Source organism: Felis catus, chromosome A2 (genome assembly GCF_018350175.1).
Source record: "Felis catus isolate Fca126 chromosome A2, F.catus_Fca126_mat1.0, whole genome shotgun sequence".
In the NCBI taxonomy this organism is placed as follows: Eukaryota; Metazoa; Chordata; class Mammalia; order Carnivora; family Felidae; genus Felis; species Felis catus.
Window position 1 is genome coordinate 93,687,303 of NC_058369.1, and position 13,678 is coordinate 93,700,980.

The following is a 13,678-nucleotide window of genomic DNA, read 5'->3' on the forward strand; positions in this document are numbered from 1 at the left end:
CACACCTGTTAGAATGGCTAAAATTAACAACACAAGAAACAACAGCTGTTGGTAAGGATGCAAAGAAAGGGGAACCTTCTTTCTTACATTGTTGGTGGAAATGCCAATTATTGCAGCCACTCTGGAAAACAGAGATTCCTCAAAAAGTTAGAAATAGAACTACCCTATGATCCAGCAGCTGTACTGCTAGGTATTTGCTCCAAGGACATAAAAACACTGGTTTGAAGCAATATATGAACACTTTATAACAGCATTATCAGTAATAGCCAAATTGTGTAAAGAGCCCAAATGTCATCGACAGATGAATGGATAAAGAAGCGGTATGTGCACACACACATACACATATGCACACATATAATGCAGTATTACTTGGCCATAAAAAAGATGGATTTTTAAATGCATTGTACCAGGTCAATTAGTTTTCATATAAAAAATAAAAGTGGATCATCACGGACAAAAAATACAGTTTAGGGGTACCTCGGTGGCTCAGTCAGTTAAGCATCCGATTTCAGCTGAGGTCATGATCTCACTGTTCCTGGGCTCGAGCCCCGCGTCAAGCTCTGTGCTGACAGCTCAGAGCCTGGAGCCTGCTTTAGATTTTCTGTCTCCCTCTCTCTCTGTCCCTTCCCTGTTGCACCCTGTCTCTCCCTCCGTCTCAAAATAAAAATACATTAATTTTTTTAAATATGGTTTAAAGACTTATAACTGAGAGGAAAAAGTATTGAAATTAACAATATGAAGAGAAATGTTCATTACTTTAAGATTTAAAAAGTGCATCTCTAAAGGCAATCATAAATTTGACTACACTAAAGAGCTTTTGTTAATCAAAATTAAATAAGTCATAAACTAGGCAAGGATATTATCAACATATATAAACCACAAGAAATATAAATACCCTCTTAATAAGGAAAATAAAAATATTTAAATAGGAAAAAATGATAAAAGAACTTTTCATGGAGAACACAAAATTCCTAATGAATGTATGAAAAATATTCACTTCCTTAATAATCAAGAAATTGAGAATTAAAATCCCCATCAAATACTCATTAATACCCTCAAGAGTTGTAAAACTTAAGAAGTTGGATGATACCAAGTATTGGCAAGGATGTACACTGATGAAAATTCTCATCCACTGCTACCAGGAGGGTAAAATTAGGACAACCCTGTGAGAAAGTTTGGCATTACCTAATACTGCAGAGCATGTACAAACCCTACTTGTCCAGCAGTTCCATGTTTCTATACTCGACACCAGACATATTTGTACGTGCGTTTCAAAGCATTGCAAAAATCAAGCAACAAAGCACAGCGTTTCTGAATATGGATTATATAGCCATGTTCTTGGCAGTGAAATTCCACATTTGCTCTATCTTAATTTATCATTTTTATGCTCCAGGCTCCTCATCTCTAAGTTGATAATTATAGTGCCTAGTTCATAGGCTTGTGTATTATTTAAATGAGTTGATATACATAAAGTTCTTGGAACAATGCCTGGCACACAGTATTATACTACTTAAGCTGTTATTATTCATAGCAGTATCATTATTTGTAAAAATGCTGTGTATTTATTACTAGTGGAATGGATAAATAATGTATTCATCATACATACATGCATGGAAATACACATATATATTCACATGTATACAGAAATCAACACAATGGAATACTATAGGATAGTAAAAAATAGACTAACAACAAAAAAAAATAGTAAGACACTTAACAGAATACATACAATATGATTCCTTTTATGAATTTTCTTTTTTTTTATTATTTTGTGATTTTTTAAAGGCAAAATGAGGAGTGCCTTGGTGGGTCAGTCAGTTAAGTGTGTGACTTCAGCTCAGGTCATGATCTTGCAGTTTGTAGGTTCAAGCCTCACATGGAGCCTGCTTCAGATTCTGTGTCTCTCTTGCTCTCTACCTGGCCCCAACTCGTGCTCTCTCTCTCAAAAATAAACATTTTAAGTAAAGGCAAAATGATATATTGTTCAGACATAATTATTATAAAAATAGATAAAATTAGAAATTTATAAATATTTAAAAGTTTTCATATTTTTTAAAAATTTATATATATTTTTTAATTTAGAACGTGAAGTGTAAGAATTCACAATTTCAGCAACACACAAGTTCATAATTTCAGAATGGTAGTGCCCTCTTGGAATATGAGGGGCATCGAAGCCAGGAGAATCATGGATAGGGTGGGGTCCAATGGTGGTAATAATGCCCTATTTCTTAGCCTCAGTGATGAAAAAAGTGGGGATTCATTTTGCCTCCAAAATGTACATATATCTCTTAACACTTTATCTTTTCTATTTTCCAAAAGTTTTTTCTGTATGAAATACTCCACAAACTTGGAGTATAAATATGACTTATTGGCTTTCACTTTTAAATTACTTGCTTTACTTATTTGCCTTATAAACAAGCAAAGTATTTCCTCTCAAAAACAACATCCTTTTGAAATGTCCCAAACATAACATTTTTTCCACACCTAAAAAAAAACAGAATATTAGAGTCTTGATTATTATCTCTCATTTCCACTGTTTTTCACAGTTACAAAGCAATGTTTCAAGCAATTCTAAACAACGTTACTGACAATGCTGATACAATCTGACCCAGACATGTAATTCATGTGGTACACATTTCTTCAGCAATTTCTGAAATGAGGCTGGAGCAGTAGTAGAAATAAATAAAGGACAGAGACAGAAATGAATAATGGAATTATGAGCAATAGAAAAACATTTACCCCTGAAGGGGCAAATTGAAAATAGCAAAACCAAACCAGCCTCAAACAGCTCATACCTGATCATAGTAATAATAACCACTAAAGTAACACCTCCTGTAACAGAAAACAAACTCTGGTAACATTAAGGCTCAAATATTTATTTTGAGTTTCCTATTTTCTCCATGCAAAGTCATGTATCTCAATGGAGGGTCAGCCACCTGCACAAGGCAGCTTACGATCTGTTCATGATACAAATAATGAGTTACCGGACTCAGAGTTTCTAACGGAGAGCATCAGAACAAAAGTGAGGAGAAAAAATGGCATTCTAAAAATGCTTATTAGATTGGACATAAAAAATGTATTCTAAGTCCTGTATTACAAAGATTTTGCTCGTGATTCCAGGGTAAAAGATATTAGGCATGACTGCACAGAAATGATAAGGCACTGATTTATGTATGGACTAGAGTAGACAACAATTTTTTGGTTAGACTATTATACATTATAAAATTACTTTTCTTTTTTGTTTGTTTAGTTCAATAAATCTTGTTGTCTAATAATATGTAAATTGCTGGCTCAAACTACAGGCCATGATTTTCTCCTTGAAATTAAGTCTATGGGAGAGGTCCCTGGCACAAACTAAGATTCCCTTCTGAGTACAGAATTTTTCTGTCCCCTGCACCCTCACTACAATATTTTACTCTGTTTACTTACTAAAATACACTAGAGAAATTTCCACTAATGCTAAAGCAGCAATAACCACCTTGAGGACCCCAAAGTGTTTTAAAAATTTTTGAGTGTGTTACAGACCCCAAGTTAATCATTCTTCTAGTCGGGACAGACACAAGAAAAAAATGAGCAAAACAAACAAACAAAAACAAAAAACATGTTAACAAGAAAATGTCTTGTTAGTAATAGTAACAATAGCAAAATACTAATTATGATTATAGTGCCTAATTTGTGGAATTAAAGAAAATAGTGAATATTGACTAACAACAGGATCTAAGTGATGAAGCCGAGATGGAAACTCAGGTGTTCTAAGGCCTCAAAATTCTAAAGTCAAGGCTTTGGTAAGTGAGAACTGGAGCAGCTACAGCCCAGGGGATGAGAGAAAAGAGGAGTCAGTAGTTCAGAGTCAGAGAGGCAGGGAGTAAGGGAGACTAGGATGGCCTAGACGTATGACAGCAGGAAGAAATCAGGAATCTCAGAGGCACAATCTTCTAGCAACACAGTTTGGGGATATTGACTCTGGGAAGAGAAGCAGAACCTTAACTATCTGCTCTGACCCCAAAACCCTTAAGAAGCACAAACATCTTACAAGGCAGTCTTATGCTATTTCCAGGGATTAAAAAAAAAAAGAAAAATGATCAAACAGCATGTGTAACTTTACAAAGACACTCACACACATAAGAAAATAAACCACTTTGAATCAAATCTAGTGATAACAAAAAATAAAAGATCAGTTAAAAATTAATACCTGCAGGGCTTAAAGATTTTGAAATTGTCAGTCCCAACATTTAGAACCACGTATGAAATGTTACTGTGAACCAGCTGGGCAATGCCAAAGATCAGCGTAATTCAAGAAACTATCAGAAATCAACATACAAAACAAAACATAGAAATTATAGAAATGAATTTGAAATAAATAATTCTATGAATGCTTAACACAACAGGAAAAATAGAGTCAAATGACCATTAGTGACCTAGAAGATATATGAATAATTTATCTAGAGTGAAACCAGAGAGAGATCAAGAGATGAAAAATATAAAAAGGAGACAAAGAAGACAGAATGAGGAAATCAAATGCTAGTCTGCTTGAATTAGAAAGGGTGAGAATGGAGAAGGGGCAATATTCAAAAAGCTAAAGCCAGAGTATTATCTGAAATGGAAACTATAAATCAACACAACCAAAACAAAACAGTGCATCCTAAGCAAATAAAACAGAAACACTAGTCTTTGAGAGATTTTTTTCTCTAAAATCAAGTTTTTTCATTTATCCAAGATGCTTTAGTTCCTAAAAGGATAGGGACTGGTATTTAGAAATGGTAATCTGAGTATTATGGGTGCTTATTGCTAGAAAGTTCATTCAAGTTTCTTGGTCTTTCAGTATACGGAGCAAGGAAATATGCACTTCTTGCAAGAGAAAATGCAGCATGAAGTATGAATTCATATCAATGATTCCTATTCAAATTTAAATTATTTTTCTATCTTTTCCCTTAGTCTGAAAATTTTTGGTTCCTTGTGATATTAACATATTTCTTAGTTCTTTTATTCTACTGGTAAGAAAATAATCCCACTATTATATTAAGTAGCAAAAATTGCTAAAAAAATCAACACTTATGTATTTTTTAAAATATAATCCTCCAAGTATCTGTGGTAAATTTGTCAGAATTTTAAAATCACAATTCTTCTCTATGTTATTTATTTAATTATAAGGAGTATAACCTAGATTCATTAGTTCATTTTGCTGTTATTCTATGTACTGCTTTTGTGTATATTTGTATTAATTGTCTAAGGTTATGTTAAAGTAAACATGAACATATTTAAAAAGAATGAAATCTTGCCATTTACAACAACATGGATGGAACTAGAGTGTATTATACTAACTGAAGTAAGTTAGACAAAGACAAATATCACATGATTTCACTTGTATGTAGAATTTAAGAAACACAACAGATGAAAATAGGAGAAGGGAAGGAAAAATGATATAAAAACATAAACGAAGACAAGCCATAATAGCTTTTTAGATACAGAGAACTGAGGGTTGCTAGAGGGGAGGTCGGGGAGGGGAGGGGGGAGATGGGTCAAATGGACGATGGGCATTAAGGGGGGCACTTATTGGGATGAGCAGTTGGTGTTACATGTAAGTGATGAATCATTGGGTTCTATTCCCGAAACCCACGCTAGCCTGTATATTACCTAACTCAAATTTAATAAGTAAATTTAAATAACTAAATAAATGTATTCAAAGTCAAATCCATAAAATGTGGTATATTCAAGCAGTTCAGCTTTTATTTGTGTGCCCTCCACATCTTGTTCATCTTTTAAAAATGTTCTGATGGTTTCATCCATCCTTTTAATATAAGGGAAAATATATAAATAGGTAATATCCATATTTATGCATTTTTATATAAAATACACATATGTTTACACATTTATATATATTTATATATACATACGTATGTGTACAGATGTACCATAATATATAGGCTTGTATTGTACATGGATTTGTAAGTCTAAATGTTTATGTCTACCTATATACAATGATATGCTATATAATTTTATCTACCATATTATTTTACTCTACAGCAATCTTTAGAGAAGTTCCTTATTCTTTTATAACTTTTATTTAAAACTTCATTGTGTGGATATAATAGCTTTTTATACAGTCTCAAACCCAAATATTCCATCAAAGGAGACTAGAATAATAAATAGTCCTATGCAAATATCCTTTTTGTATTTTTGCCTAATTATCTTTGAGACACATTTCAGAGGAACTGCTCTGAGTCAAAACTTAATGTCATACATAATTTTACTAGATATTGCATAGTTTCTCTTGCTCATCGCTGTATCATTTTGTATTCCCACTAGCAACATATGAGAACACCTGTTTCCCCAGGGCTTGATCAAGAGCCCTGCCAAATCGGAATTTTTGCCAATCTAACAGAAACAGAACTTCATTGTAGTTTCAATTCACCATTTACTTATTGCGAACAAAGTTGAGACTCTTCCATGTTTGATTCATTTGCCTCCCTTTTTCTATGAATTGCTAATTTTTCTCTGAAATTATAATAATTTTCCTTCTCTATCTTTGGAAACTGTATCATATTAATTTTATTTCTGAAATAAATTTATTTTCTGGTTTATCATTTATCTTTATTTTGTTCATAATTATTTTGTCATTCATTTTTCAAGTGATCAAATATACCAGTTTTTCCTTTAACTGATTAAATACAAAAGCAGTAGAGTTGCCTCTACTCCCAGTTTACAAAGCAATATACTCAGATTTCTTTCCAGTGCATTTGTATAAGTTGTTCTTTAAATTTCTGGTCCATCTGAAATTTATCTTGATATACAGTATGAGAATGAATGGAATTTTATCTTTTTCTTTATGTCTAATCAGTTATCCCAACATCCCTTATTAAAAAATAAATCCTTTCCCACTGACTTGATATACTGAACTTTACAAAAAAAAATTCACAAGGATTAGGATCTATTCATAGATTTTCTTACTCTCTCCTTTTGGTCTGTCTATTCAGCTTTCAGTAATACACTGTCTTCATCTTTCTACATTTTATTATCAGATAAAGCTAGTTCACTCGCACATACCACTACCCTTCTTATCAGGACATTCATGGCCATAGTTGCTTATTTGCTTTACCAAATGACATCACTTGTCAACATGTTTATTCCCAGATAGAGAAAATTATATGTTAATTCTCATTATTCCATTGAGACTGCATTAAATTTATTAATTTAGAAATTATTACTATCTATGATTTTAAATTTTTCTATGAAGATACATAGTATGCAAACACACAACACAAAACTAATTAGAGGATATAATGAAAAAGAGGATACCATTCAAATACCATTTGTTTGCAAGCTTAGGAATGTTTAAAAGCCCTAGGAGGAAAGCCACACTATGCTCCTGACAGGTACAAAAGCAGCTTAAACAAAAAGGGAGATATATCATATATGTGCATATACAATTCAATATCACATAGATGCTAATCATTGCTTGCACAGCCATGACCTCAGTTTTGAGTCCTGGTAGCATAGCTAGATAATTGTAACCCCTTAAGTATTCAGTCATAAACAACTTTGGAATTATTTGAGAAAGGAATATGCATCCTGCTTTTTGACTGAAATCCTTCTGTTGACAACTTCCGGAAAGAACATGAAAAATTCAATGTCAATACATACATGATGGATACTATAAACTTGGAAGGAAATTGCAGAGTATACAGTAGAGCCTCCTTTAAAGAAAGGCTCTGTCATTGACACTACCGATGATATAGAGTACAATTTTGTAAGGAAAAAGAAAGGCATCACAAACCTCCATATACAAGAGCTGGACTCTAAAATGCAAAGGAGAATACCTCAAGACCTTTCAGGGGTAGGCAACAGCAAAATTATTTTAGGATTTTTAGTATGGGGGCACCTGGGTGGCTCAGTCAGTTAAGTGTCTGACTCTTGGTTTTGGCTCAGGTCACAATCTCACCATTTCACGAGTTCAAGCCCCTCATGGGTCTCTGTGCTGGCAGTGCAGAGCCTGCTTGGGATTCCCTCCCTCCCTCTCTCGCTCGCTCTCTCTCTGCCCCTCCCCTGCTCATGCTGCCTCTGTCTCCCTCAAAATCAAATGAACTTTTAAAAAAATAAATAAATGAAAATAATTTTTAGTATGTTATTTGTCATCTTTCAGCACATTGACATTTGTACTGATGGTTCAAGAGCAATCATGGGTAAAGCCGCTGACACAGTCAGATGAATCAGGTGGTACCAGACCATACTAGTGTTCGTATTCTCCACCCCCACACTTTCAACAGTACAAAAAACTTAAGGGGAAAAATCCAGTTTCACTTAAAAATATCCTTGAAGCAATAGAGATCATTAATATAATTAAATCTCAAGTCTTTGGTATGCATCTTTTAAATATTCTGTTTGACAAGGGGAATTATACATAACATACTTTTCTGCATACTAAAGAATGATGGTGGCCTTTAGGAACAGCACCCATTCAATTGTTTGAGTTGTAAGCTGAACTAGCTACTTTTTTTTTTTTTTTTTTTTTTTTTTTTTTACAGAATGCTATTTTTACTTGAAAGAATGACAGACAAACAAATGATAGTTATTCAGATTGGAGATATTTGGTAGAACATTTCTTTAACAATGAACAAAGTGAGCCTGTCAACTTCAAAAAAGGAGAACTGACTAGATTTGCTGCCAATGATAAAATTGGAGCTTGCAAGTTGAAAATGATCGTTTTAGAAAAATTTTTATCTGCCACCATGCATGTTCCCAATCTTCAAAGACTTTACTGATGAGTTTTACAGTGGGATTTTTTAATACTATGTATCAATATTTGGAAGATCCTCATAACTTGGTAAATGAGTATATTCCAAATGACTAATGATGATGTTATATTATCATGCATGGTAAAAGAACATTCAGGTTGCAAGATAAAACGGTGAATTTTAATGAACTAGTGGAGGGCAAAGTTATTGATATGTGTCATTTGCTGAATAGTGGCCCACCAAAAGGTAAGTCCTTGTCTTTATCCCCCAAACCTGTGCCTTATATGATAAAAGAGTGAATTACATTCCAAAGGTATAATTACATTAAAGATTTTGAGAGTTTATCCTGGATTATGTGGGTGGGTCATAAATCCAGTAACAACTGTCATAAGATTTAGGCAAAAGCAGATGTGACCTGGAGGCAGAGATTGGAGTGACAAGGTCACAAATCAAGAAATGCCAAGAGCCACCAGAATATGCAAGAGGCACAGAACAGAAACTCTTCATGAGCCTCTAGAGGAAGTATAACCCACCTGGCACCCTAATTTCAGACCTCTGGCCTCCAGGGAATAAATTTCTCTTATCCATCGCTCAGTTTATACTAATTTGCTGCAGCAGCAGCACCAATAGGAAACTACTAGACTAGCATTTCAGATTCCACATTGCAACCAACCTTTAAGAAACTACCACTTATTGAGTTTCAGTGTAGCATTAAGAAAAGAATATTCACAGTTACCAAAAAGCCTATTAAAATACCCCTCTCTTTTCCAGTTACATGCATGAAAACAGATTTTCATCATATACTTCTATCAAAACAATATATGGCAGGAGACTGATGCAAAAGCAGATGTGAGAATATAGCTATCTTCCAAGCTGGACATTAAAGCAATCTATATGATTATAAAACAATGCTACTCTTATTTTTATTTTAGAAAAATATAGTTAACTTTTGAAACTGTTTGGGTTAATAAATAACAGTTTGGGTATAGGTATTTTCCTTTTTTAATTTTTACTTATTTTTGAGAGAGATCAAGAGAGAGAGCACACACATGCTTACACAAGTTGGGGAAGGGCAGAGGAAACAAGACCTAAAGGGAGAGAATCTTAAGCAGGCTCCGTGCTCAGCATCATGCCCAGTGTGGGGCTCAATCCCACAACCCTGGGATCATGATCTGAGCCAAAATCAAGAGTCAGTCACTCAATCTGACTGAGCCACCCAGGCACTCCTCCTTTGTGATTTTTTAATATAGTAAATACTATAGCTACAATTCATGTAAACAGAAGTTCTTTGGGACCTTTATTTAAAATAGTATACAACAGGGGCGCCTGGGTGGCTCAGTCGGTTAAGTGTCCGACTTCGGCTCAGGTCATGATCTTGTGGTTCACGAGTTCGAGGCCCGCATCGGGTTCTGTGCTGACAGCTCGGAGCCTGGAGCCTGCTTCCAATTCTGTGTCTCCCTCTCTCTCTGACCCTCCCCCCATTCATGCTCTGTCTCTCTCGGTCTCAAAAAAATAAATAAATGTTAAAAAAAATTTTTTTAAATAAAATAGTATACAACAGACCAAAAAAATAATTTTATAGTTACCAATATATCACACTTACAATTTCCTGTTTTGTGTGTTCATTTATGGTAATATTGGAGAAAAAAATTCTTTATCAATTTTTTTAAAAATTTCTGTAGAATAAAATAGAAGAAATTCAGAATTTTCTGTGAGGAATGTGTTTAGAAAGAAGCTGCATTTCAGATTATCAACTGTAGTTAATAAAAGCCTGGAACTTCGGGGCGCCTGGGTGGCGCAGTCGGTTAAGCGTCCGACTTCAGCCAGGTCACGATCTCGCGGTCCGTGAGTTAGAGCCCCGCGTCAGGCTCTGGGCTGATGGCTCAGAGCCTGGAGCCTGTTTCCGATTCTGTGTCTCCCTCTCTCTCTGCCCCTCCCCCGTTCATGCTCTGTCTCTCTCTGTCCCAAAAATAAATAAACGTTGAAAAAAAAAACTAAAAAAGAAAAAAAGTCTGGAACTTCAGGGGTGCCTAAGTGGCTCAGTTGGTTTGACTTCGGCTCAGGTCATGATCTCATGGTTTGTGAGTTTGAGTCCCACATTGGGCTCTGTTCTGACAACTCAGAGACTGGAGCCTGCTTCAGAATCCATGACTCCCTCTCTCTCTGTCCCTCCCCCACTCACACTAGGTCTCTCTCTTTCTCTCAAGAAATAAACAAACATTAGAAAAAAAAAAATTTTTTAGAGTCTGGAACTTCATAATAAAAGGATAAAAATCATTTGATCTTTTCATCAACAAAAGATACAGAAAGAAATACAGACCTTAGAAAGAAAAGAAAAAAGCTATGGTCATTTCTTCCTGTCTTTGCATTTCTTCCATCTTTAAAGGATTAATACTTCAATTCCTATGAAATCTCCCATTTAATTCCCTTACATGTAAAAATGTTTCTATTCCTTTCTCTAAATTTCCCCCAAAATTCCTCCCCAGCCTTAACAAATCTTTTGATATTAGGACTCTTACCTTCTTTCCTCTAGTTTCTACATCACAAAGCCCTCAAACCGGTTCTGACAACCCTGGAATATCCTCAGAAAGCAGAGGAAGAAATGAAATTCAATGGGCAAAGCCAGAACCAATATTTGAAAATGAAGGTAAGAGTGACAAAGATTCTCAAAATATTAATAATGTTGACCCTGCTACACAGGCATATGTTTTCTTCTCTACAGATCCAATATCACCATATAACTTAATTTTTGTATAGTAAATGCTGTTTATTGGTTTTTAAATTTTTCAATCATAATAACCAGAAATAATGTGATTTTGTCAATACAGACAGCATAAAAGTAATGGTACAGCTGACCCAAGTTGAGGTCAAAGAGGAATGAAAAATAAAAAGACGGGTAGATTCACAAATTTCTTCATCATATTCCTCAATGACTCAATAAATTCTGTTGTATTTAGGGATGGTTCAAATATCAAGGGATAGTTATCAAAGTGTGAACCTGGGACAAGCACTAGCAGCAACATCTGATCACTAACTAGAAATGCAAAGTGTCGGCACATGCTAGGTGGCTCAGTTGGTTAAGCGTCTGACTCGATTTCAGCTCAGTTTATCATCTCACAGTTGTGAGACTGAGCCCCATGTTGGACTCCATGCTGAGCATGGAGCCTGCTTGGGATTCTCTCTTCCTCTGTCTCTCCCCCACTCATTCATTCTCTCTCTCTCCCTTCCACCCTCCCTCCCTCTCTCTCTCTCTCTCTCAAAATACATAAAACATTTTTTAAAAATGCCAATTCTCAGGCCTCACCCTAGACCTAATGTTAGTTTAGCTAAGCTGCTCCATGATAGTGCTGCCTTGGCATTCATCTTGGGTGGCATTGCAGGGGACTTGAACTCATACTAGCCCCTCTCTGAGTGCATGCCCCGGGGACAACAGTCCCCAGAAACATGAATGTAAGTTCCTGACAGACTCCCCTAGCCACCTTTGTGATAAGCATTCTCCCCCACATCCCAGGGCCTTCCCCTTGGGTACACCTTAGTTAAGCCATGAAGCTTACCAAAACTCTGCTCCTTTTTTAATTGGCCAGTCCAGCTTTAGCCCAGGAATTTGAAAGCATTCCACCCTCTGACCCTAACCAAGGCATGTACCCCATGACCAACCTTTTCCTCTGCTTGCACCCTGCCTTGACCCCCCTTTCACGGTACCTCTACATATACCACGTACTTCCTCCAGGACTTAATAAAGTTCTGTATTTCAATTCCTTTGTACATTTTTGTTGACCTGTGACTCATCATAGGACAGTCTGACAGCCAGGCCCAGGGCTGTAAATGTTAATCTAACTAAGTCACAACACCTGCTGAATCATATTAGAGGGATATGGCCCAGGAAACTGTTTTAACAAAACTTTCAAGTCATTTTGTTGCATGCTTAAGTTGGAGAACCATTAATCTTGTCACATCAAGAAATAAAGGTCTAAAAAGCATTCTAAATAGAAAAGCTGTAAGAAGAGTTTCTTTAGTTTTTTTAAAGATTTATTTTTAAAAGAGACAGAGAGAGGAACGTGAGTGGGGGAGGGGCAGAGAGAGACAGAGTGACACAAAATCTTAAACAGGTTCCAGGCTCTGAGCTGTCAGCACAGAGCCTGACACAGGCTTAAACCCACCAACCATGAGATCATGACCTGAGCCAAAGCTTAACCAAGTGAGCCACACAGGTGCCCCAAGAAGAGCTTCTTATACAACAATACATGTAATAAAATCAAAAGCGGAGTCTGTTGGGGAGGAAAAAGGAAGGCAGTCATATGCATTAATTGTCCTACTTTTTATAGGAAATACTTAACAAATGATATCAAGAGCTGATAAATTAATAACATTGAATCAAGTTTATTATTAGCATTATAATAACCAACAGTTAGAAGTGACTTTATCTGAGAAGTGAAACTAGGAACAACAAGTAGGGGACACATTCATTCTTCACTGTGTACCTTTCTGTGTTTTCTTTTTTCAACCAAATTATCACTCCATCATTTTGAAATAATGTCCAGCATTCAATTTCCAGACCCCTGTAAATTTTTATCCAAGTTTACATCTACGTATTTATTTCAGCATTTTATTTGAATTTCTCTTGACATCAAAGAGGTAGATTTAAAAGATTCCATCTAAACTCTGTCTTCGCTGACACTGGTGTGCAAGGCCAGATGACATCAGGATTTTCCAGTGCCAAAGTAAAATCTGCACCAAAGTTAAGCCAGCAAAGAGGACATTAGTCAGGTTATTCCAATAGGGGATAAAGACACAGCTATGCTGAAACAAAAGGCTGGAGGATTTTTAAGTGATAGGGTGATCTAGAGAAAGGTACTGGGGGACATTAGGGAGGAGGTTCATCAATGGAATGTGTGGAGAACATTGGGTTGAGTCCCCAAATGTTTCTATGATTAGGCCATCTACAT

General features: G+C 35.6%; 1 long non-coding RNA gene across 1 annotated transcript in view; it reads right to left on the reverse strand.

Moving 5' to 3' along the window:
• Positions 1-13,092: 13,092 nt before the first annotated feature.
• Positions 13,093-13,678, reverse strand: part of LOC123383873 — a 50,106-nt gene continuing 49,520 nt past the window's right edge. The window contains exon 3 of the long non-coding RNA XR_006594189.1: positions 13,093-13,460. This is a non-coding gene — a long non-coding RNA (uncharacterized LOC123383873). The remainder of the gene's footprint in view (positions 13,461-13,678) is intronic.